Source organism: Salvelinus namaycush, chromosome 15 (genome assembly GCF_016432855.1).
Source record: "Salvelinus namaycush isolate Seneca chromosome 15, SaNama_1.0, whole genome shotgun sequence".
In the NCBI taxonomy this organism is placed as follows: Eukaryota; Metazoa; Chordata; class Actinopteri; order Salmoniformes; family Salmonidae; genus Salvelinus; species Salvelinus namaycush.
This window is the reverse complement of record NC_052321.1, coordinates 26,431,073-26,438,035: the sequence shown is the minus strand read 5'-3', so window position 1 is coordinate 26,438,035 and position 6,963 is coordinate 26,431,073.

Genomic DNA, 6,963 nt, shown 5'->3' with positions numbered 1-6,963 from the left:
TAGACTCTGCATCTCATTTCATTGGAATCATTTGATATAGTTTCAGTTCATGTTTGTTTTTAAACCTTGAGATTTGGTTGGTAGGTCAACTAGATGCTCCTAGATATTTTGTAATAGTCATGTTCTATTTACTTCATTATGTCTTCTTGTGATAAAAGTAAACGTTGCACCATGCAAGCTTATATTTCTAACAGTTGCCTTGCAATGTATTTCTACAATAATGTGATAATCAACAAGAAACAAAACAGAAAAAAACAAGGTGGTATTATGTTCCTTTATTGTTCTGTTCTTCTCATCTCAGACTGTCCGTTGATTTGATTTCAGTCATGGATCTGTTCTGTGAGTCACCTTCATGTTTGTACTATTGTAGTCAATACACAAAAGGTACAGAACAGCAATCAGGGGCCACAACAATGCTGTATATTCAACCCTAGTGCTGCTATTATGTTGCCATGTCTAGCGTTTCTTCCCTTCTACTGCTACTGTAGTCTACCTGGCCCCCTTCCCCTCCTAGGCAGGCAGAGGCGTTGTCCATGTGACTTCTGGCACCAGCTGCCTCTTTTCCCACTTTTACCCTCCATCCTCCTCTTCCTCCTCCCCTCTTTCTGCCCCCCCATCTCAACCCCCAGAAGCAGGGCATCTGCTCTCCCCTGCCCTTGGTGGTGCGTTAGATAACAATTTGGAAGAATGTCGGTAACTGTTCGTATCACACTGAAAATGGACCAAGAAAAGTGTATAATGGACATGCTGTTCATATCTAGTTTCAAGTTGTTTATGTCACATGCACAAGTACAGTGAAATGCCTTTCTTGCTTGCTCTTTCCCAACTATGCATTAATCAATATCAGTTGTAATATATAAAAAATAAATACAAGTAAAGTAGAACACAAGAGAAAGTAAGTAAGATATATTTATTTATTATTATTTAACCTTTATTTAACTAGGCGAGTCAGTTAAGAACAAATTCTTATTTTACAATGACGGCCTACCCCGGCCAAACCCGCCCCTAACCCGGTCGACGCTGGGCGCCGCCCTATGGGACTCCCGATCACGGCCGGTTGTGATGCAGCCCGGGATCAAACTGGGGTCTGTAGTGACGCCTCTAGTACTGAGATACAGTGCCTTAGACCAGTGCGCCACTCGGGAGCCCAAAATATATACAGGGTCAGTTCCAGAGTCAGTACCAAAACCATATTTACAATGCGCAGGGATATTGGAGTGGGAGGGTTAGATATGTATAGGGGTAACGAATAAATAAAGACTAAGCTAAGACTGTCTTCAAGCCGCCGTTACATCTTCATGTCCTTGGGTTGTGCCTCTCTGCAGCCTTTCACCATGTCAAATTATAATGAAAACTGACCTAATTGTTTTTTTCATTGTTGTTTTTCCATTGCTGCTCTTATGGGAAGCACCACGTCTTCAGTTGTAACATAAGATGGAGTACCATGTTTTTGTGCTGCTACCATGTTGTGTTGCTACCATGTTGTTGTCATGTTTTGTTGCTTCCATGCTATGTTGTCATGTGTTGCTGCCTTGTTATGTTGTTGTCTTAGGTCTCTCTTTATGTAGTGTTGTGTCTCTCTTGTTGTGATGTGTGTTTTGTCCTATATTTATTTTTTTATTTTTTTAATCCCAGGCCCTGTCCCCGCAGGAGGCCTTTTGCCTTTTGGCAGGGCGTCATTGTAAATAAGAATTTGTTCTTAACTGACTTGCCTAGTTAAATAAAGGTTAAATACAAATAAAAATAGAAGGAATTTACATCCCCAGACTAATCCATTTTTCTAGAATGGATGTGTACAAGACTTCAGTGAATAAATTGATAAAGCAGTGCACCATTCACTAGCTTTCTGTAGATGATGTATTTTCTCTGGGATGCGCTGATGATGTGCATTATTTGCTCAGCTAGGTTTCATCTCTGTGCTAAGTGTCATCACAACAGCTGCAGAGAAGACCAATGTGCACATTGTTGACAGGGCTCATTCATAATGACTGTTGTCAGTGCCACAGTAGCTGACTTCTATCTTTTCACCAAGTATACTCTGCAGAGAGAGACACCTTACAAATGAATTATCTTATTCCTGTGTTTGTCAGATCACTCTCAAACTTCCAAACAGACTTACCGTAAGTTAATGGTGATATAAAGTAACATATACTGAACGTACAATACGTGCTGATATGTTTTCTCTGTCATGGGGATACATATATAACTGCTGTTTCCAATGACTAAATACCTTTGGGCCATTGCAGCCAGTTTGACTGTGTAAGTTTCTCACCAAGTTGTCATGAAAAAAAACACTGAATATGAATTACTGTAAATCTGAATCAGAATCTGCTCTGATGTGTTTTCAGTGTGTATACTGTGTGGGAACTAACCAATGCAAAGACTTAGCCACCCTAGGCAAAAGTGCTGCATAAGTGAATGCATGCAGTATAATGAATGAATGAATGCATCATGAGTCATACACTTGGCTACAAAGGTCACATGTTCACAATGTCTAATTACTGTAGTTAATAAGTAACATATGCTATCAATTAGTGAACTAGGTTATACACTAGGTCAGAACTAGGTCAGACACCTGCTCATCGAACATCTCATTCCAAAATCATGGGCATTAATATGGAGTTGCCCCCCCCCAAAATCATGGGCATTAATATGGAGTTGCCCCCCCCCCCCCCCCCCTTGCTGTAATAACAGCCTCCACTCTTCTGGGAAGGCTTTCTACCAGATTTTGGAACATTGCTGCAGGGACTTGCTTCCATTCAGCCATGAGAGCATTAGTGAGGTCGGGCACTGATGTTGGACGATTAGGCTTGGCTCACAGTCGGCGTTCCAATTCATCCCAAAGGTGTTCGATGGGGTTGAGCTCAGTGCTTTATGCAGGCCTGTCAAGTTCTTCCATACCGATCTTGTCATACAATTTCTATATGGACCTTGCTTTGTGCACGGTGGCATTGTAATGCTGAAACAGGAGGCCTTCCCCAAACTGTTGCCACAAAGTTGGAAGCAAAGAATTGTCTAGAATGTCATTGTATGCTATAGCATTAAGATTTCCCTTCAATGGAACTAAGGGGCCTAGCCTGAACCTTGAAAAACAGCCCCAGACCATTATTCCTCCTCCACCAAAATTTACAGTTGGCACTATGCATTGGGACAGGTAGCCTTCTCCTGGCATCCGCCATCCCCAGATTAGTCCGTCGGATTGCCAGATGGTAAAGCGTGATTCATCACTCTAGAGAACGTGTTTCCACTACTCCATAGTCCAATGGCGGCGAGATTTACACCACTCCAGCCAACGCTTGGCATTGCGCATGGTGACCTTAGGCTTGTGTGCAGCTGCTCGCCCATGGAAACCCATTTCATGAAGCTCCCGACGAACAGTTCTTATGCTGACGTTGCTTTCTGAGGCAGTTTGGAACTGGGTAGTGAGTTTTGAAACCAAGGACAGACAATATTTACGTGCTTCAGCCCTCAGTGGCCCCATTCTGTGGGCTTGTGTGGCATACCACTTCAAGGCTGAACCATTGTTGCTCCTAGACATTACCACTTCACAATAACAGCATTTACAGTTGACCGGGGCAGCTCTAGCAGGTCATAAATATGACGAACTGACTTGTTGGAAAGGTAGCATCCTATGGCGGTGCCACGTTGAAAGTCACTGAGCTGTTCAGTAAAGCTATTCTACTGCCAGTGTTTGTCTATGGATATTGCATGGCTGCATGCTCGATTTTATACACAGGTGTGGCTGAAATAGCCGAATCCACTAATTTGAAGGGGTGTCCATGTAACCGATGTGAAATGGCTAGCTAGTTAGCGGTGGTGCGCGCTAATAGCGTTTCAATCGGTGACGTTACTCGCTCTGAGGCCTTGAAGTAGTTGTTCGCCTTGCTCTGCAAGAGCCGTGGCTTTTGTGGCGCGATGGGTAACGATGCTTCGAGGGTGGCTGTCGTCGATGTGTGCAGAGGGTTCCTGGTTCGAGCCCAGGTAGGGGCGAGGAGAGAGAAGAAAGCTAAACTGTGAGATTGATGCTGTTGATCCGGATCACTGGTTGCTGCGGAAAAGGAGGAGGTCAAAAGGGGATGAGTGTAACCGATGTGAAATGGCTAGCTAGTTAGCGGTGGTGCGAGCTAATAGTGTTTCAATCGGTGACGTTACTCGCTCTGAGGCCTTGAAGTAGTTGTTCCCCTTGCTCTGCAAAGGCTGCGGCTTTTGTGGAGCGATGGGTAACGATACTTCGTGGGAGGCAGTTGTTGATGTGTGCAGAGGGTCCCTGGTTCGAGCCCAGGTAGGGCTGAGGAGATGTGTATTTGGAATGGCTATAGATGATGGGTCATTTTACATTAAAAAAAACAAGTAGGCTAAAGATTCAGTGAAGTTAGTGAGTAAGAATGTAAGATTAGGCCTACATCAGTGGAGGTTGCTGAGGGGAGGACGGCTCATAATAATGGCTGGAATGGAGCAAATGGAATGGCATCAAACCATGTGTTTGATATATTTGATACCATTCTACTGATTCCACTCCAGCCATTACCACAAGTCCATCCTCCCAAATTAAGGAGCCACCAACCTCCTGTGGCCAACATGTAGTAGTATAAAAATACCATAAAGTATATAAAGCATGACAATCAATAAATCAATATGGTTATCAATAAATCAATCAATCAATTTCAAAAAGAGAAAGTAAATGTGTATTCAATGTTATTTATTTGTTTACAAATTCATATTATAACATACTGTTGATTTACTTAGGATATCAAAATACATCAAACAATATCAAAACGGTAATCCCCACATTGGTAGATCATCTAAAGGAGGTACATTGAACAGGAGAGGAATGTAATTTAACTGTCACTGTTCAAATAAAAGTGAACTGTAAAAACTCTATGCCCTCTAGTGGTTTGAAATGTGTCAAGCCCTTTAGCTCACACCGTAACTGTAAAGCCACTGTCTAATCATTCCATCATTTTCAAGTACCCAAATAATAATAACTGTATACAAATATTATTTTTGGCATTACGTCTTGGTGGTTTGAGTGCCATATAACTCTTGTCCCAATGCAAGTAGCCTAATGCAGGTAAGCAGATTTTAACTGCAGTATCAACACAACCATCTAAGCATGCTTATGTAACTGAATCTCATTATAATCATCATGATTGATCTAAATTTTGTTGTTATTTGAAATGTATTTTTTGCCTCAATCAGTATCGCGGAAGTTCATCGCTATATAGTGTGATTGAAATGTAAAAGTAATTTCCGATGAGCCGACATATGAGGGGTTTTCCGTGAATACAGTCTCACTGGAACAAGCATGATGCAAGGCTCAACAACACACTAATCAGTCCCAGAGAAATATTGTCTGACCTCTATCGACATCTAGTTGTGGAATGTGCTTCCTACAACCATAAGCACAGTGTACATTGCCGGACATACACTTACAACCAAATCTCCAGACTAGTGTTTCCCAAAGTCAGGGGTCTGAAATGCAGGATGAAAAAGTATGCCGTCTTTCCCTTACGTTTGAATGACATCATGAAAAAAAGACGTCTAGTTACCTAATGTCTCTAAAAAAAATAAGCCAAGCTTTTCTTCACTGGCCTGGTTACACATCCACCATAGCTGCTGGAACCATGTTGTGTAGGACAATGTGAAAAATATCTGGGCCAGCATATTACAGTTAGGGTTGGTACAGTAGTGTAAAAAGGGTATAACAAAACTGTATTTATACTTCATCTTCAGTGTCTTTAGAGTCATCAATGATATGAAACATAATGACTGAGTGGACTGTGGAGTCAGCTCTAAAAATACAAATGTGTGCTTCATTGTGTGTGTGTGTGTGTTTGAAAGAGAGAGCAAGTAAGCAACAAAGGGGGGGAGAGAAAGAGAGTGAATGAGAGAGCAAGAGGTCGGGAGAGTGCGAAAGAGAGAGTGCGAGAGAGAGAGAGAGAGAGAGAGAGAGAGTGCGAGAGAGTGCGAGAGAGAGAGAGAGAGAGAGCGCCGACAAGCACAGTAACAGACATTCTGGGGTCTTCCTGATCTCCTCATCCATACAAAGTGCCAACTATGATTAGTGTTTGTGTCTGAGTCCCATAGGCAGGCATTCACCTCACACTTGCTGCCTGCTTGTTCCACTGTGTACTTATAGAACAAAGACACACTCATATGTACAGCCTAGGGCTAGTGCACGCACATGCTGTTGCGCCAGATGCAGATGCTGAAGAGAAGTAAAAACTAGAGCATGAAGCTAAATTACATATCAAAGGTGAAGTTCAAATGAAGTGCAACAGCATCAACACTATTTTTTTTATCATGAAACATATGGGAATTGCCACAGTACAATTAGTGTGAGAAATAAGGAATTATTTACTTCAGCTGGACTAAAGGGTTAGAGTTTAGGGTGGTCTCTGATTTGGTCCAACTGAAATAATGGAATTCCTTATTTGTCATGCCAGTTGTACAGATTGTTAACCCTTATACTAATCTAGACGCATGTCCACATCATGGCTCAAGCCTAAGCCTAACCTCAACCTCAACCCTAACCCTCAACCCTAACACCGTCAAACAGTTTATGTCTGCTTGAGAAGCATCATTGGGTAAGGCTACCCAAGAGGGCGAACCGAACCCCTCTCCCCCCTCCCATGCCCACACACATTATTTTTCGAAGATGACAGCATCTTCAGTGGAAGATTTCCCAGACGCAGTGTGTGGCTGGTTGCCCTGGTAACCTGTCTGACACCACCAACCTAGCCATATCAGTATCTGAAGTGAGAATGATTGCAATCAGAGATACTGACAATTTAGACATAATCCTATCAAATGAAAGGGTTCTCCGGTAGCGTTACAAGAACATCATGCAATCATAAAGCTTTCTGCATTATGATAAACAGTAATTGTGAATCATTATAAGGCAAATTAATGTGCTCAATGTGTACTCACATAGTCACAGTAAGTGTGTTCTCACACACCTCA